This window comes from Zophobas morio, unplaced genomic scaffold (assembly GCF_036711695.1).
Source record: "Zophobas morio isolate AGI-343-1 ecotype UQ-CSIRO unplaced genomic scaffold, CSIRO_AGI_Zmor_V1 ptg000009l, whole genome shotgun sequence".
Taxonomy (NCBI): domain Eukaryota; kingdom Metazoa; phylum Arthropoda; class Insecta; order Coleoptera; family Tenebrionidae; genus Zophobas; species Zophobas morio.
Genome location: NW_026972114.1, coordinates 2,588,187 through 2,607,853, shown reverse-complemented (window position 1 = coordinate 2,607,853; position 19,667 = coordinate 2,588,187). Strand labels below are relative to the sequence as shown.

At 35.3% G+C, this 19,667-nt stretch overlaps 1 protein-coding gene and 1 pseudogene across 1 annotated transcript in view; both read left to right on the top strand.

Moving 5' to 3' along the window:
- Positions 1 to 19,667, top strand: part of LOC135125673 (CTP synthase-like) — a gene marked incomplete at its 5' end in the record, with an annotated part of 671,166 nt that overhangs the window by 474,571 nt on the left and 176,928 nt on the right. The gene's annotated exons all lie outside the window — the stretch shown is intronic.
- The window catches only part of LOC135125932 (nephrin-like), a 35,238-nt pseudogene that overhangs the window by 3,207 nt on the left and 12,364 nt on the right, over positions 1 to 19,667 (top strand).

Here is a 19,667-nt window from a genome sequence, read left to right as displayed (position 1 = left end):
CTAAACGCAAGTCGCTGTCTCACTATCGTATTAGCCTATTTTCGCATCGCCATAATTTACTTAATAGAATTTACCTAAAAGACCCCAACAAGCTCATGGCCTTTTTGGCCCTGTGAGGGGGCTTACAATACCTCGCCAGTAGCACCCTGACGTCGCTTTGTATCGCAAGTTCCCCATCTTATAACCCAAAAAAAAAAACAACAATTATTTCGCGTACGATGAAGTTTGCCATGCCTTTGGCGGTCTATTTTTTTTTTTTTTGTTTTTTTGATACGCACTTCGAGACTCTTTGCCAAGTGGATTGGCAAAGCCACTTCGTCTCCATTACCCGCTCCACAGGATGTCGAAATTGGCTCCCGGTATAATAACATAAAATTGTACCTCAGTTAATAAATTAGCACACGATATTTCTCCTTTTACAATTTTTTGTAAAAATATTAAGCAACTTAAGTTACTTCTTGACAACATAGAGTATTCATCAATAATACTGAGAAGAGCACGCTGCTCACAGTGGCTAACCGGGTACGAACCTTCTTATAATAGGAGTATTTGCAAAATTTGCGTAAAACATTCTCTAAGAGATTTATGTAGATTTGCTGATAAGGTTTCCAAATTACACTACAGTACTCCATTTTTAATCTTACTAGCGTATAAAATAGTAACTTAATGCAGTAAATGTCAGTGAAATCATGTGTTGCCCTTATAATGAATCCCAAAGTTTTTAAAGCAGCATTGGTGATATATTCAATGTGCGAACTGAAAGTTAATTTTTGATCCATTATAACACCAAGATCGCGGAATTGACAACATAGTTCAAGAACTTTACCACTGATGTCATAATAGAATCTTATAGAACTTTTCTTTCTCGTAAAACACATAGCTTTGCATTTAGAATTATTCAAAATTAGTTTGTTTCTTGTACACCATAATAGAAAATATTCAACATCTCTATCACACTTGCTATTTTCAGGTCATCAGCATAAATAAATGTACGACATTTAAGACTACTTACTGCATCATTAAAAAATAGTATGAATAACAATGGGCCTAAGTTATTACCCTGCGCAACTCCACTACCAACATTAAATATTGAGGACTTGTGACCACCAAATTCAACATATTGTTGTCTACCTACTATAACTGATTTTAACAACAATAATAATAATTGGTCACTAATACCAAACGATTTCAATTTATACAAAAGAATACAATGATGTACTGTATCAAATGCCCTAGACAGATCAATATAAATAGTATCAACTTGCAAACGCCTGTCTAAAGCATTGGACACATACTGAGTAAATTCACAAAGGTTCGTCATTGTTGACCGACCTTTCACAAAACCATGCTGTTCTGGAATTATCTCTACAAACATGAGAATATATAATACCCGAAGTAATTGACTCAAATATTTTTGCAAAATTTGGTAATAATGCTATAGGTCTATAGTTTTTTATATCACTTTTCTCGGGACTTATAAACAGGACTTATTTTAGATACTTTCCACAGAACAGGGCATTCAGATTTTGTTAAGATTAAGTTAAATATGTACAATAAAGGCTCTATTAAACTATTAATGCAATCAACAACTAGGAAAGCAGGTATGTTGTCAGGTCCAGTTACAAAGTTGCTCTTGAGTTTTTTAACAGAATTCAGTATATCATAACGATCGATGACAAATTTTGACAATATAGGATGAGAATCACAGGAGTTGTAAAAATCTTTACTAGCACAACAACTTTTATCGCAGAACTCACAGAATGTACCATTCAGTTCACAGTTGGAATCAGATTTATGATTAGCACCATTATTTGAAAAGACACGGACAAATTGATCAGCAAACGCTTGCACAATATCCGCTGATGTGGTTAATTCGTTCCCATCATGTGTCATTCTACCTGGAATGCTCGTCGATTTTCTCTTAGCGTTAAAAAATGACCAAAATTTCTTCGGGTCATTTTTGATAGAGTTTTCCGTATTCCTGATGAACATTGCATATTCCTTTTTTACTTCACGTCTTATTTCTATACTCAACGATTTTACCCTGTCGTAATGATACTGTGCCTAGACCTTCCAAATCCCCTTTATAAAAGTTGCATTTTGTAAAATCTGTTTGTCTTTGAAACATCACATCTGGCTCCCCCTGTGTAGTTACATCAATTCTTAAGCAAGGGTGATGTGCATCTTCATCAACTAATGGATATTCATGTCTCCAAACTTCTAACGCCAAAGAATCCGTTGACAACACTAAGTCCAAGAGTTTAGAAAAACTATTGCAAACTTTATTTCTCTGTTTCAAATCGTTTAGTGATAAAAATTGGCTATAAATATTGAACATTTGAGTTATCCTTGTACCTATTTCCCATTCAATAAGTTCCGGAATATTGAAATTCCCAATGATAAGAATCGGTTCCGAGATAATGTAATAATAATTCCACTAACAAAGCTTATAAATCTATGCTTACGAGAATGTGTATATCCGGATGTTTTAAAACTCGGAAAATAATTCCTGTTTTCAAAAAAGGTACGGATAATCTAAACAATTATCGTCCAATATCCATAATTCCAACAATTAGTAAAATATTTGAAATAATTCCCAAAAATCAAATAAATAATTACTTTGAACAAAACATGTTATACTGTCATAATCAGTATGGATTTAGGAAGAACCACTCAACTACAATGGCAGTAAATAAAGTGGGGGAAATTGTGTTCAACGCATGTAGTAAGAAAGAACATGCCTATGCAATATGCCTTGATCTAACTAAAGCATTCGAATGTGTCGCACATGATTTACTGTTAAAAAAACTGGAACTTTATGGATTCGATAGTTCAAGTCTATTATTGTTAAAATCATATTTGACAAATCGGTACCAGTATGTAAATTATAAAAACGTAAACTCAACACGACAATTAATAAGATATGGTGTTCCTCAAGGTTCTGTCTTGGGTCCCATCCTATTCCTAATATTCATCAATGATTTACCAAGCAGTTCTTTCATGACCAACTTTATTTTGTTTGCAGACGACACGACACTAGCGGGTAGTAATCAGGATGTAAAGAAATTAATAAACGAAATTACTCAAGCAGAGAATGAAATCAATATTTGGTTCTTGTCCAATAAATTGTGTAGGAATGAGAGTAAGACTCAAAGACTATATTTTTCTTTACGAGAGCTGGATACTGTTGAGGAAACAATTAATATGCTAGGGATAATATTGGATAAAAAAATGACTTTTGAACAACATATTGTTAAGTTAAGCAAATCAGTATCAAAAAGAATCTACACACTTCGCAGGCTACGACTGGTTGTGTCTGAAATAACATTAAGAGCAGCTTATTTTGGATATATTCATAACTGTTTATCATATGCAATTTTAGTATGGGGTCATTCTCATCATTTGTTAAAATTATTTGCTATCCAAAGAAAATGTATTCGCCTTATAGCCGGGCTAAATTATAGAGATGACTGTAGGGTATCATTTAAAAATTTATGTATTATGACACTACCATCAGCTTATATTTATGCTTGTCTTAGATATGTGAAAGCTAATCCAAATCAGTTTAGATCCCTGGAGCATCAAACAAGATATAAAGAATGGCTACAAACAGATTTTCAAAGATTAACCAGAACAAGAACAGCTCTACGGTATTACTGTATTACACTATTTAATGTATTTCCAGTGTCATTAAAAGAGTTACCTGAGAATGTATTTTATAAAGTTGTCAAAGAATTATTAATTAATAACGTTTTCTATTCTACATCTGAGTTTATTAAATTTAAGTTTACGGACATGTGAAACATTTTTTTGTAATGATTATCACGAAATATATTATTATTATTATTATTCAAACATTTGTTCATAACAAGATATAGGTAGACCTGGAGGAATATACATTCTAATTATCAACATGCCATCTTTTTTCAAGAATACCCTCACTCCAACCAAATCAATTTGCTGTACTGGGGAAACAAGATTTAGTGGTTGAACTGAGACCCTTGTAGTATTAACAGCAATCACAGCACCACCACCTTTGCTATACTGACGATCACATCGTAAAACATTAAATTGGTTAGGAAATAATTCACTTGACGAAATACCAGAATGCAACCAAGTTTCAGTTAGTATAATAATATCCATTCCAGAGGAACAAACGTTAAGAAAACAATTCTGTGTTTTTGAACTTAAACCTCGTAACATTTTGGTACAAAATTTCAAAAAATGCTACATTAGAAAAATTAGTCTGTTGGAAATCTACTGATTTTTTGTAGAAACAATTTGGGGTATACCATTCATGTATTTCAGTTTTATGTCTTTATAACCAACACTTAATCTTCTTTTGAACTCCTTCCTTATTGTGTAAGCTCTATTTTGTTGCATCTTAGTTAAATCTCTGTTAACATAAATTCCATTCTGAGCTTTGTACTTGACAATTACATTTTTTGCTGTCATCGCGGAGGAGAGAATTACACGGATCGGGCGAGGTTTGTTAGTTACAGTTTTTCCTATCCGATAACATTTTATAATCTCAATATTTTCGACACCAGGGAGCGCAATGAGTTTAGTTACAGAATTTAACTCATAGGTTTGCTTGTCATTAACTGTAACGGTACTTTCATCAAGTTCAGGCAAGTTGTTAATAATAACATTACATCCACGTCGTTGCCTTTCCTCAGGTTCATCAAACAGCTGATTGTCACTGATGGTCTGACTTTCATTGATAACACCAAGATAAGAAGACTCACCTTGCTGTTTTTTATCTCGTTCACTGAGTTTTTCTTTCAATTCCTTAACGTCATTTTGTAACATTTTTAAAGTGTCCAGCAAATTGCAGTTCCTACAAAAGAATTGTAGTCTTCTATTTACCCCCCTCAAACAGGCGACTTCTTGTCGGGAGAGATCAGCACAAGTACCATGAAAATGGGCCTTGCATAAGTCACAGCAAACACGCTCATCTTTTTTAACTCCATTGTGACAAACTTCACATTGCGAAAAATCAGGCATAGTTATTTTTATTTATTCTAATCATAATTCACACCTTAATCACAACACAATTGTTGGCGTCTTAACTACTCTCTTTTCAACGTCAATATGCATTCTTATTGCGGCTTAAAGGCCGAGGCCCACGACCCTCGTCCTAGCCTGTTTTTGTCGTGGTGGTGCCCTTCCTTTTTCTCCAACGACCATAAAAGGAGGACCCGGGTGGGTTAGGTAGCATCGCGCTTGCCTGCCACACCTTGGGTCGTGGGTTCGATTCCCGCCCTGATCTGGGTGTTGTGTATGTCCCCCGTTACCCTGTAATTGGGCCTCTGGCCTGTTGGGTAACGTTAGTCAATAAAAAAAAAAAACGAAATACCAAAAAAAAAACAACTACCCCGAGAGCCACGACGCCAGCCGACGAAGAGCTGCCGGAGCTGTGACCTATCTAAGGGCTTCGGTCATTAGGTAGGTAACATTGTTTATAATAGAAAAGGTTTTAGGGTGGTAAATAACGTGTCCACTGCAGTTCGACCGATTGTTGTTTTGTTCAGGGGCGGCTTTCACTAAATATCTAAATCTAAGCAAGAAATGTTTAGAAGGCCAGTAAGCTTAGTGCGAACCACACAAAGGGGGGATTTATTTGCGGTCAACTACTTATATGGTGGTCATATAACCTTATAGCTCTTCGGCTATTTTACATACCATGGTATCTGTTGGAGATTTTACGCGTCAACACTTCTCTCGTGGACAGATTCACCCTAACTTGCCACCTTCTCTTATCAACACCTTAACACACAACTCTTTGCTCTTATTACACAACCCGATTCCGGCCATCACAACACACCTGGGCCTTCACGCCCCATCGGCTAAAGTCTATTTAAGCCATAAACTGCTCCAAACTTAGACAGATTTTAGGGTTTCTCAACGGTCGATCGCTTGAGAGATGATAATTCTCAAAAGTTACTGCAACAATAGAGCAAACGATTCGTTTTGTTTTCTTAATTGTAAATAATAAAGAAATAGGTTACCTTTAAAAAAAACTGGTATTTCAGTTTCTCTTGTACATATAAATGCAGTGTTTCGACATTTTTGACGTCACTGCTTTAAGCATTGCGTATATCATACAACCATGCTGAAAGTGCACTATGGTTTTCTTGCTTCAACTCATTTGCTCTATACTGAAAGACAAGGACACCCTTAAATTCAACGCTTACCGGCGAAAAGAAGGGGACAGCTTGTTCTTTAAGAAAGGAAGTCCGTTAAAAGCCTACTTACTGGGTGATAATTGTTGATTTACAATTACCCCGGGTTATGGTTTAGACGAACAGAGTTCTGAAATAGACTATACTTTACACTGACTCTCACGGACTTTGACTAACTGCCCTCAAAATTCACCCTGGGCGTCTGAGATATCTGTCTTAAGTGGGGGTTAATAATTAAAACTGATTGGTTTTGTCGCCTTTAAGACCTCCACTAAAAATTCCGCTTACACTAATTAAAGACGAATCCTACAACGTTAATTAAATCATGTTCTGTTTGTCCACAGGGTCCTCGTCGGTTATTCCGGGTTTGCCTCGACACTCTGTGATCGTTGACCGTCATCACGGAATATTTAACTTGAGGGTGAGGAATGCTTCCCTAGAGGACGACGCCGAATACGAGTGCCAAGTGGGACCGGCAAGGCCTCATAAGGCAGTTCGGGCAAGAGCTAGGCTCAACGTCATCTGTAAGTACCTCAATCAAGTTTGATTAAGGTTATTGCATACGTTCTCGAACGCAGTCTTGTTTTTAATTTAGTAAGCGACCATACAGCGGCTAGGGGTAAAGTTTTGTTGCGTAGTGACAACATGGGCGGCATTTTATGTACCTACATATGTAACATCTTGGTAACAGATTCTGTTAATATACTAAAGCGTGATGGCCGTCCTTGTCGCAACGTACATGTTGGAAACAGATGGTAGTAAGTCATTGGCTGGTGTGTACGTTTTCTTTTCTTTTCATAAAAATAAAGTGTAAATTCAGGGAGATATACTCTCGTATGGTGCGAAAATCGCATAATCAGATATTTCACGCAGTTTCAAAGTTAATATTAGGGATGTCCTGGAAATATCTCTGTTTCTGTAGAGTCATTTGCGACGCTGCCACAACCTGAGTTTATTACCAGTAAACACAGTTACGGCGTAGCGATGTTCATGCCACTTAACTCTGTCTACGACCTTGTTAGCTGTTACATCCCATACTGCGTACATTTGCTTTCCTTGTCTTATGTAATGTAATTAACAGTCACCCATGCTTGTAACATACCGGTGACATCCACATTGTTTCAGACTAGAAACGTGCTCGCTGGTACATCGTCATAACGTTGCGTTAGTACGTCGCTAGATTCTCTATATTTTGATGTATCAGTTACGTTTTATTTTAAACTCCAATATAACGTATTAAATGTACATAGACGTTACGTATACCTATATGGCAACATCGTAAACATATGACTCTCAGTATGTTTTATTAACATAATCTATGCGATATGAATAGGCATTTCAAAAAGTCTAGCTACCATTTATATGTATCATTTAGGGATATGGATATGGAGAGTAAAATTTAGAGCTAACAGAACTTAATTCAAGTAAATTATTATTTTATTCAATGTTTGAAAAAATATAATATGTAATAAGTAATAAAATACAAAAAGTAATATAAATTCATAATATAAATAAATAAATATATGTATATATGATTTCTTAATTTGAAAATAATACAATATAATTTACACTTAAAAAAAGACACAGAAACTATAAACTGTCGTTGTTTTTTCTTTCTTCAGGCGTTGACTAGAATGCCGTAGCCACTCTGAGCAGCGTTGTTCTACTTCTTTTTCTATTGCGGAATGGGTCTTCATTGTAATTTCTTCAAAAATAAAAATTGTAATAATTATATTTATTGCAAAAAAAAATACCTTTCATGATATTCATTGTTTTTGTCCCAGCCATTCTAGAATTTTCCTATTGAACGAACAGCTACAGCAAATTCGCTGAAATTTTTTTTTAATACACGCCCCACATTGTTCTTTTTCCCATTACCACCTATCTGGGACAATAGCAATTCCTGAAATAAGAAAAGATTTTTATGTGTATACATCGAGTGACTCTGAAATAAGTTCGGAAAATAAAACCACATCACGAAATAGAGAAAATTTTAAGTAATTTCTTTTATCTAGTCCTAATTCAGGGGAAAAAATATCAAGATCTACACCTCATTCAGCGACATTTGTTTTCATCTAAGCAACACACAGCAAAAACAAAGAAAAAATTTAGTCACAAAGGAAACTTTATAAATCATTGCCGCATCATTGACATTTAACTAGATGTTCCGTATTTGTTTCTTGAAACTAGATCAGCAATTTAATTACTTTGAATCCGTGTGACGATTAAATAATTTTTTTTCCGAATCTATTTGGAAGTCACCGCGTATGTATAACATACAGGATGCTTCACTATAAGACTTTTCTGTAATCCACTATGTATGTAACGTGTTAAGCGAAATGTGTCATGTTTAGTAGGTTCCTAAAAAGTGTTATCATTAGACAGCGGATTTCTGTCGGGCTTGGCAAGGCCAAACTCGGTACGGCTCGTGCGGGATGGGAATTCAGTGCAGTTACTGGCTGCACTTTGTCTATTTTAGAATAAAATAACGGTGCTTCGTTGTACTTTGCTGTTAATTCCCGTTCTCATTTACCTAGCTGTTTTACGAATTAAGGCTTCGTGAATTGTATTTATGGAATAAGTGAAAATTAAATGCACTGATTATCACCCGCTACTGATTCGCAGCGATTCACGCGTCCCCACATAGAACCGTGACGTAGCCCGACAGAAATCCGCTCTCTAGTTATCATATTACAGGCATCTACCTGTATATAATATCCAATATTATGTTATATGTAATAAGTACATATAAATTTATTGTATTTTTTTAACTTATAAAGAAACCTGCTTGTTGTAGTAGGCAAAGATAATCTTCTAATTCCTCAAAATTTGTTCAGCTGTGGTCTTGGCGGCATATCTTCTATTATTTTTTTTTTTTTGATTTGTCAGATTTGATGACGTTTTCATGTTGGAGATTTGTTCACTCGTTTCCTTTAGAATTTCTTTTGTTTCGCACATATTTTTTATATTTGTTTCAAGTCTAGCGTAAAATTTTGTTCATTAGCGCCTAGTTCATAAAAAATTGCAGTAACATGCCTTTGCAACATTTTATGGAAAAGCGCCTCACTTTCAAAAATAATCACCGTAAGTTCTTCAAAATCAGCGGGAGTATCTTCAGTGATTAATGGTGGTATTTCCAGCTTATCTGAAAAAATTGTTTTTGTTATTTACGTACAGTTATCAAAAACAACAGAAGCACGTAAAAATGAAAATGATTACTTCATTAGAATTACATTAACTTACCTAGTGTAAATACAACTCACACTGAATGGCAGAATTTTCACAAAACTGCATTAAAAATGAAGTGAGTTACAGATACAAGAGAAAGGTTCGGTTCTCTAATTTTTTTGGTACCCATCATTGCTTTATAAACGTCTTTATGAAATCAAAATTCGACGAATGAACTCTTAAAAACCTTGTCCCGTTTCAGGGACAATGGACAAAGAATTTTTATGACTTTGTTTGTGTCGTTGGGTCTTCCCTATATTACCGCAGATGTTCTATTTATAATTTTCCAAGCAGGTACTTACAAAATAAAACTTAAATAGTGAACAAGTTTACAGAAATAATTATTAGAAATTATTAGAATGACAAAACTTGTCTTTGGTGTATTTCTAATAAAGCCGTAGTATTTTTCGCGCTGAATATAATTATTAATTGTTAATTAAGCATTAAATTCACTGATGAAGGCCACTTTTTAAAGAATACGACGACCCACATCTAATTGACCATATAATCTTTAACAATCAATTTCAAATGATACCATAGTGGTTTTTTTAAATTTTGATAAGGTGTTGTAAAACTATATGTGAATCGCCAGATCTGATATATTTCTGTTTCTGTCTTCATTCCATACACTGTATTTACGTGGGATTTTAGGGGCGGAAACGTATACCTGCGTAAATACTGTAAATATAGTGGTATCGAACGAAGACAAAAACAGAAATATACCCGATGTATTGGTACGAGTATACATACACTCTCTTACCGAAATAAAATAATAATTTAAAGATCAACCACGAAAATACTCAATTATAATTATACATTATACATTACCAGTTTATTTTAGAGCCCAAGATTACATTGGAAAAATCTAAACTTTTGAAAATTTACTGTTAAACAGATATACTTATAACTGAGTACGAAAGTCAATACAAAAAACTCGATGATCAATTATTATTTCGTATTCAAATTATTATTTATTTTCCTTACGATCAAAGTGAAGAAATTATTTAATTCATTGAAATAGATTCGTTTTTTAATTTCGATTTTTTTCTTTGTATTGCTTTTGTTGCCGATCAACATATTTTGCATTAGAATTAATAAAATGATGAAATATATCATTTTATTTTTCGAGCTTATTTCTGTATATGTATAATTGTTCCTTTTTGGCAGTGACGCATAAGCAGAGGTTAAAAAATAATGTCTCATTACTAGTCTTAATTCGTGTTACCTGTTAGATGGGACATTTTTTAATTCTGATCATAAACTATATGCATTAAGTCTCTTGTTCTGTTTTATAAAGCGCAGGTCCTTATGGACGTATAAAAATAAAATTATAAATAAATATAATTACATGGAAATATAATATGAAAAAAAAAATTAAGAGCAACTCACTTTTGGCGTCATCTCATTTGTGCAAGATTTAAGACAGAGCAGAAATTTCTTTTTTTAAGACTCAGCATCTTTTGTTTATGAATATACTATTTACTTGCAACACAAACATAATTAATAAATATAAAATAGAGCTATATAATACTCGATATGTATGTTTTTAAATGTTTTTTGGTGTTGCCGTCAGAAACGTTAATTTTCGATTTGACATGCCATTTTGTAAAATGAACTGAAAAGCACTTTACATAATTAACTAATACAAATAAAACATTCCGAGGCATGTATATATATATATTAATCAGATATCTAGTAACTACAGTTAACATTAGGTGTTAGTTACATAACAGGAGTACCACAGTGTGATGTTTAAACGCTTATATGCAAGCTATATCGCTGCGACATAATAGTGAGATATCTAGTAAATGTAGTCAACATTACATGTTGGTTACATAGCATGAGTACTCCATTGTGATGTTATATAGCTTACGTTCCAGGTATATCGTTAAGACATAATTATACGATGTACTCATTGTTCTTTTGTGAGTACGTACCTGTCACGTCAATGTCACAACTGTGTTTACTGGGTTAGTCAAGAGGCGTTCTATACTTGTGTAATTTTTTCTTTTTCTTTCGTCAGTGATGCACATTTTTTATTCAAATGAACCTTTCCCTACTCATATAATAATTTATAGGTGGCGTTTCAGTGGCGTTCTCTTTTGCTTTTGTTGAATCAAAATCTCTCTTTATATCTTGGCTTAAATTTTAGAGGTGAGGGAACAAGAAATTCAGTTTGACTCCCTAGAAAGCCAAACTGTTAATTCTAGATAAATAAAATTTTTACACGAGAATATGATTCATGTATCACATGATCGCATTTCTCCCAATAGAATTTGTTCATGCCCTTAGTTACATATCTATCACAGCGTTAATAATTTTATTGCCTTATTGTGGTCTGTTGCTACCTAAATTTAAAAACTGTCAAATTGACAAATTTTACAATTTCATAAATTTTTTTGTCTTTTATGGCTTGCCAACGTTGGGAGCAAGCTCAAAACGACGAAATCAATTCTATTATCAAAAAATGTGTTCATTTATTATATTCTCATGTTGAGTATACACATCTAAAATGAACCAATTAGAGGTTGTAAAATTAACATCACCTACTAAAAGAAATTAATATTTAATTATGTTGTAAAAGGGTGCAAAAATGGAAGTTTATCATAATTACTTTCTTGACTTTCTTGACCTTCTTGAAAACACACAGTGACTATATGTAAATTTCAGAGCGGAGATTCTCAAGCTCTGTTTAGAACTAATATTTGTGGAGGCATAACCGAAAGGCCAGATGTTACGTGCGCTAAATCTCTAATCGTCCACTTTATTACTTAGTTTACACATCTCGCATTGTCATTACATAAGCTTGTTTTTGTCTCTTATTTGTGCATCTGGGATTAAGAGAGAAGACGCTAAAGAAGTGCCGATGCTACGCAGCCGGAGTCCTTTATTAGTTGCGGTGATGGACTAAGAGATCCTGGACGATCTAAGTCGGTAGTAAATTATTAGATTTGAATTTGAACAGGGTTGTTTCTCACAGAAAGACACGAATGGGCCTCAGCGATATACTCACGAAATACTTTTATATTCTTGCCGATAAACATGACAAATAAAAGAGACGTAGAGATCTTTTCTATCGCTATTTTATAATATATAATTTATGGACGTTTTATTTTCTAAAACCACCTATAAATTTCAATCTATGTATATATGTCTTCTTTATATTCCTCCCTCGTGTAATACAGAGAATTACAGCATCCCTCACTAATGTCTTTACACTGTTTATACAACTTGGATTTAGGCGACTTTAACATGCTTGGGCTTTAACAAATTCTAATTCTCCACTTTGCACATGTTTCAATAATTTTGTGAATTTCTTCAATTTAACTCAATATAATCATATTAATAATAGCCTAGACGGAATATTAGATTTGGTTTTATGTAATAAAAATGCGAAGTTAGTAGAGCGCTAGATATCCTCAACTCTGAAGACTAGTACCATCCTGCTCTTGAAATTTGTGTTCAACATTTCACATCTCCTTATATTAAATTTCCAGTTTCCAATTCATCAGACTATAATTTCAAGAAAGCTAACTTCCAGGACCTGCATTCAGCAATAGCCGGTGTCAGTTTGGATTTCCTTAATGAAATTCAAAATGTGGATGAATTATTATCTGCATTTATGCCAAATTAAATTATATTTTTGACCAATGCGTTCCCAAAAAATCACCCCCTCTTGGATCATTTCCATCTTGGTTTAATAAATATATAATTAAACTTATAAAACAAAAACATGCGCCATGGTTGAAGTTTAAAAAATCGAGAGCACAAGAAGATTATTTTCATACTTTTAAAACTCTAAGATCCAGGCTTAAAAAAGGTAGGAGATTTAAGTTTGTAATATAAATAAATAATGAAATCAAAGCAAATCCCAAACGCTTTTGGCTTCACTTAAATTCATTGGAAAACACGACCACCATTCCATCTTTAATGACATATCAAGACAAGACACTAACGGATCCACAATCCATTGTTGACAAATTTGCTTCTTATTTTACCGATTCCTTCACGACACCTTTAAATAATATGTGTCTGAATCATATATCGACTCTAGCATTCTTCGTTTACAAGAAATTTCTGAAAATGAAGTTTAAAAAGCCTCAACTAAACTGAAATCAACTCTTACGGCGGGTCCCGATCTGATCCCCTCATTTCTGCTTCGAGGTTGTAGAGTTGTATTACCATCTCCACTAAAAATTACCTTTAACTCAGTTATAAGCTCTCAACAATTTCCACAGCAATGGAAAGCCTGTAAGGTATGTCCTGTGTTTAAAAAAGGGGATAGATCAGATGTTGCCAATTACAGGCCAATAGCGATAATTAACAATGTTGCTAAAGTTTTCGAATTTATCATTAATGAAAGTAATTCGCACTATATTTCGAATAAAATATCCATAAGTCCACACCATTTTAGGTCTAAGAGATCCACTGTTAGTAATTTAACATCGATAACTCAATTTCTGTGTAACAATCTGGATCAACATCAGCAGGTGGATGTAGTGTACACCGACTTCTCGAAGGCATTTGATCGAGTCGATCATCAGATACTGTTAAATAAACTTGATGCTATTGGTTTCTCTTGTGATTACGTACAATTTATTGCTTCATATCTTAATAATCGATTTCAGTTTGTGCAGTATCGGGGTTTTAAATGTTTTAAATTCATCCAGCAGTCTGGTCTATTGTAGACTCCCTCAATGTGGACTATTTGCTTTATGCTGATGACCTTAAATTGTTAGATTTTACAATTTTTCCATGAGAATTCCAATGGCAAGGATCGTGTTACACACTTGTGGATTGAAGCTTTGGATCATTTTACGGCACAAATGTGGCAAAATAGCATTCACCACTGTGAAAAACTAATACAAGCAGACTAGCGTAAGGAAATGGGCATTTTAAGCCCATTTGTAAAAGTTTTTTCTTATCCTTTCAGTGCGTCCTGTCAAACACTGTCATCTACAACGTTGCCGGTTGTTTCCGATATTATTGTGTCAAAAATTTGCGAAGTTGATGACTTTTTAATTAAAAAATGGACTTTACCTATTAGATACACGAATGATTGCCTTATTCTACAACAGGATATCGGCAAAATTTACGACAGAAGTTCTGAAAGTAACCTTATTCTCATATATCTAAAAGTGCTATATTACTAACTCTTCAGAAGTAACATAGAAACGGTGTCCACGGATAAAAAGAAACGGAAGATATTGTTTTCTATCTATAAGAGTACCGAGGGTATGTACACAAAATAGAAGCGAAATTACGAAATGTCAAAACGCATCCAGTCACGCTATAGCGACTACAGATCAAGCAAGTACGAGTGTATACGCAGTACTGTTTGGTACCACAGAGAGACAGAGAGGTCCGATATATTGCTCTGCCGTTGTGTTTTCGGACTCTTTTGAGGCTAGTTAGCAATATAGTAGTATTAGATATATGCTTATTCTTAATAAAGATAAATGTTGTGTAGTATCATTTACTAAAAAAGTCATTAATAATATTAGGTACAATTACGTAATTCATAATCAAGTCATAAACATATCCAATACATTCAAAGACCTTGGTGTTATCTTTGACACTAAACTTTCCTTTAAATGTCACATTGAAGCAATTACTTCAATAGCGTATAAAACGCTAGGCTTTGTTTTACGCAAGTTTAAATCAGTGGCGGCTCGTCATATGAGGCAAGTGAGGCGGCGCCTCACAGCATATATCTTAAGAACAGATTGATTTAATTTATAATTAAAAAAGAGCTTTCAATGCATTTTTAGTTACAAAAATATGTTGAAATGGTAAATATGTAGATTATTTTTTATTTTTTACACTTTCTTCGGACATTTTCCGTTGAATACTGTACGATTTATGCCCCGAATTCTTTAACTAAAGCGGCCAAAGCGTCGGTTCACTAGAGCCAATGAAGCCCAATCACAGACACGGATTTCCATGACTCAGCTGCTATACTCCTATACATGAATTCGCTCGGAACTGAGGCGATATCTTCGATGCTTCTCGGCCAATTTCGGCGGACCCATTAAACCATTTTCCCATTTATTTTACAGAATGGAAGGGGTGCAGGGTGCGTCGGTAATTAGCATTAACGTGAATAAAAGTCCAGGAGTTGGTGTTTCGTGTTTTTGTCTCTTTCATAGGTACAAGGTACAGGTGAGTGAAAAATGAATCCCGAGTACGATATTGTCATGTTGCTTCTTGAAACACCGTTTTCACGACGAACCGAGTTAGAACGTCGGTAAATTCTGCTAAATATCGAACAGTCAAAACCGTTAATTTCCATTGATAAGCGACAATGTCATCAGTACTCCAGGTCTTTTAAACCAGCCTGGTACGAAACATAAACGACTCTGCCGTACCTAGCCGTAATATTTATGCTGAAAGTCTATATTGTTGGCCGTGTCTACTCTTAGGCAATGTAAAAAACATATGGACGACGTCTCCGGGATATAACGATTTAAAGGATTTCATTCGAAGTGCAAAGTTACACAAAAGTTCCAAAGTACACATTAAAAATTTCATGGGCTTAAAAGATTTAGAAAGGAACACAACTATTGCCGAATCCCTCCAAGAAAGTGCTAGTTTAAACAAAATTTTGACTTGTAAAAACATTGTTGATTAAATGTGTTATGGGTGTTAATATAATTATTACTATTATTAGAACCCACTACTGACTGGGAAATGAACGGTATTCAGGCAAGACTTCTATCATTACTAACTACTAAGACCAAGTAATACGCATTAATCACATTAATTTAATTAATTTTATTATTGATAATATTATTGTCAAACTTCTATCATCGCCTCACCGCATCAGACAGTCACGAGCCGCCACTGCTTTAAATATTTTAATAATCCAACAACGCTCCTTGTCTTACATAAAACACTGGTAAGAACTAAACTTGAATATATGTATATATAATATTGTATGATCTCCTGTTTATAAAATTCACATAGATGCACTTGAAAAAAATTCAAAGACATTTCACCAAAAACCTTTTATTTATAGTTAAAAGGGAAGATCCTCCTCGAGGGTATCCTCAAAATGTTATCTTAGAAAGCGTTCAACTTACAACTCTGGATAGTAGGCGCAGATATTTTTTCCTTAAATTTCTGTATCAATTATTATTAAACTATTGTATTGATTCTACTGAACTGCTAGCAAATTTCTATTTTCGGGTACCTAGTTTCAATTCTCCAAAACACGTTCTCAGTTACGACATCTAATAAACACTTCCGCTTCATCTATGCCTTGAATACTTCTTAACAACAAGCAGCATCTTAATTATTTTCTAATATGGAACCAGTAGTATCTTTCTAGCCACTTGGAACGATTAAGATGCTTCTTATGTTGGCTTATAATTGGACTTAGATCTGTTAGCCAACCTATCCACAATAATAATAATATTAATATTAATAATAATAATAACAATATGGAGTAGTCCTAATAAAATTGATGTCGGATTTCTAAAGCGGGAGGGTTGAATTTATCGCAATGTCAACAATTTATTTTATCAGATTTCCTTCTATAAAAAAATTTACATTTTACTCTTTTCAGCGCCGCTCTCATCCTTTGAAATTTTAGACCACCGGCATTTTTCAAAGATAGAAATAAAAGAAAATGAAGAGTTCCATCTCGAACGCAGAGTGCGGAATGCAAAACCCGCAGCAAAAATTGTCTAGTACAGAGGAATCGTAGAATTAAATATACGTAAGCACTTTAAATATTTGCTCGACTTAGGATGACAAACTTTTTCACTGCAGCCAATCGCGATGATCAAATAATTGAAGTTCCCGGGAAAAACGTGAAGATTTACCAGATACGACACGCATTCTCGCATATCGTTGAAGCCAACAGCTCAAGACGATTATGCCAGATACACGTGCGAAGCGAGGCACGAAGCATTATCTTCCGACATACGTATGAAAACAACAGTGCAGCTTAGCGTATTTTGTAAGTAACTTTACTCTTTATCGTTTAATACACTTTGACTCCGAATGTGCTCAGATCCGCCTGGTTTGCCATATATTGAGGGGTATACGGAAGGGAAGACTATCCGACGAGGCCAAACCGTGGAGTTGGCGTGTCGTAGTAGAGGAGGCAATCCTCCAGCCCAATTAATCTGGTACAAGAACGGCAAACAAATCCAAAAGGCGTACAAAACGGCCGCAAGAGTTTCACAAAACGTTTACATCTTCACAGCGGGCGCCAGCGACAACAAGGCAAAATACAAGTGAGAATCTAGCAACATCATGTCCAAATCTCCGTTGAAAGCAGAAGTCGACATGACCGTTTTATGTAATTAACTCCGATTATTGTCGTAACGTTCCACTACTATTTCGTTTTTTTTTTTTTTTTTTAGTTTCTCCAGCACGTGTCACCATATCAGGTAAAACCGAGGCCACAGTTGGCGATCTAGTTACCTTGACTTGCGCAACCGCAAACTCGAATCCACCTGCAGAAATGAAGTGGATGGTGGCCGGCAGACAGATTAGAAATGCCACCTCCAGAACTGTTGCTTCTCCAGAAGGAGGCTGAATTACAACGTCCAACATCACAGCCGTTGTTGAGCCTAACAGGACAAGTTTAGTTGTAACTTGTCACGGATTGAGCATGCAGTTAAGAGAAAATGTAGTCTCTACGCATACTATCAATGTTTTATGTAAGTCTTCTTCGTCGTCTTGGACGTCTTATAATGTATTCTCTTATAGATCTACCAAATCCGCCTTTTATTCATGGATATAGATATACGGAGAGGTCGTATATACCGTCGGGAACCATGCAAAAGATCTCGTGTACATCATCTGGAGGAAACCCTCTGGCCACTCTGACGTGGTATAAAAACGACAAGAAGATCAATTCAATTATAAAAACGACTGACAAATCGGTAACGGCAAAAATAACGATCGTAACAAATGTTACTGACAATAAAGCCAGATACAGATGTGAAGCGGCGAATTCGGCAATCGATATTCCATTATTTGAAGACATCACTATGATTCATCATGGTAGATTATTTTCTAGTTTCGTCTAAACCTGTCTTTGTAGTTCCTCCCGGCTATGTGACAATTCGGAAAGATCCTGTAGAATTAAAACCAAACGAGCAAGCAACGTTAACGTGCGACTCGGGTTCAAGTAATTCCCCAGCTAAAATATTATGATGGAGGACGGCATCCTCGTACAAGGTTTGTACAACACGACGAAAGCAGGTCTTCATGGAGGCACCGTGTCCACAATCGAACTAAAACTTAATATCACCGAACAACTTAACGGAATTGTTTACACGTGTCAAGCTACTAATGAAGCCTTACGACGTTCCGCTCACGACACCATCACTCTCCAAGTTTTATGTGAGCATAAACTCTTGGCGCTAATATGACATCTCTTAATCCTTAATCCTACACTTTTAGACAAACCCGTTTTCGATAAAGATAACGAACAAACGGTCACAGGAGTAGAAGGCGAACCACTGATCGTCTCGCTGAAAACGGATGGCAGTCCGCAAAATATCGCATACACCTGGACCAAAGATGGCCTACCGATTATACAATCGTCAACTGGTTCTGGTGTGGAACGAATCTTCTCCGACGGTCCTGTTTTAAATATAACAAGATTAAGCAGACACGACACTGGCACGTACACCTGCGAAGCGATAAATTCGCAGTGCAGTTCGGTCATTCAGATTAACATTACTGTCAATTGTTATCTAACCATGTCACTCGGTTTTACAGTAAATCAAATTGCAGATGCGGCGACGATCGTTGCCACAAGCGAGAGTGTGATAGTGAATCCGAATGAAGCTGCCATACTCTCGTGTACAGCGGATGGCCATCCGTTGTCTGATGATGCGATTACGTGGAAAAGAGACGATTTTCCGGATTTCGATGCCCGCACTTCAGTCATGTACCACAAGAAAGGGACGTCGTATCTGAGGATAACTCATGTCACAAGGAACGATTTAGGAAATTTCCAGTGCACGGTCAACAACGGAGTTGGGAATGTTACAACAAAAGATGTGATGCTCATAGTGAAACGTAAGTAATCGAATTCGCAAATCGGTTTTTAATTCTAACGAGTTACAAACACAGATAAACCCGAAATTGACGAGCATCCTGCTCTGCTGACATTTGCAAGCGATGCGGGCGACACGGGGAAAGTTATTTGCAAGAGTCAGGCCCACGGTGGTATAAGTAAGGTGTTTCAACTCCATTCATTAATTTTCATAAAACGGGCGCTTAAAAACT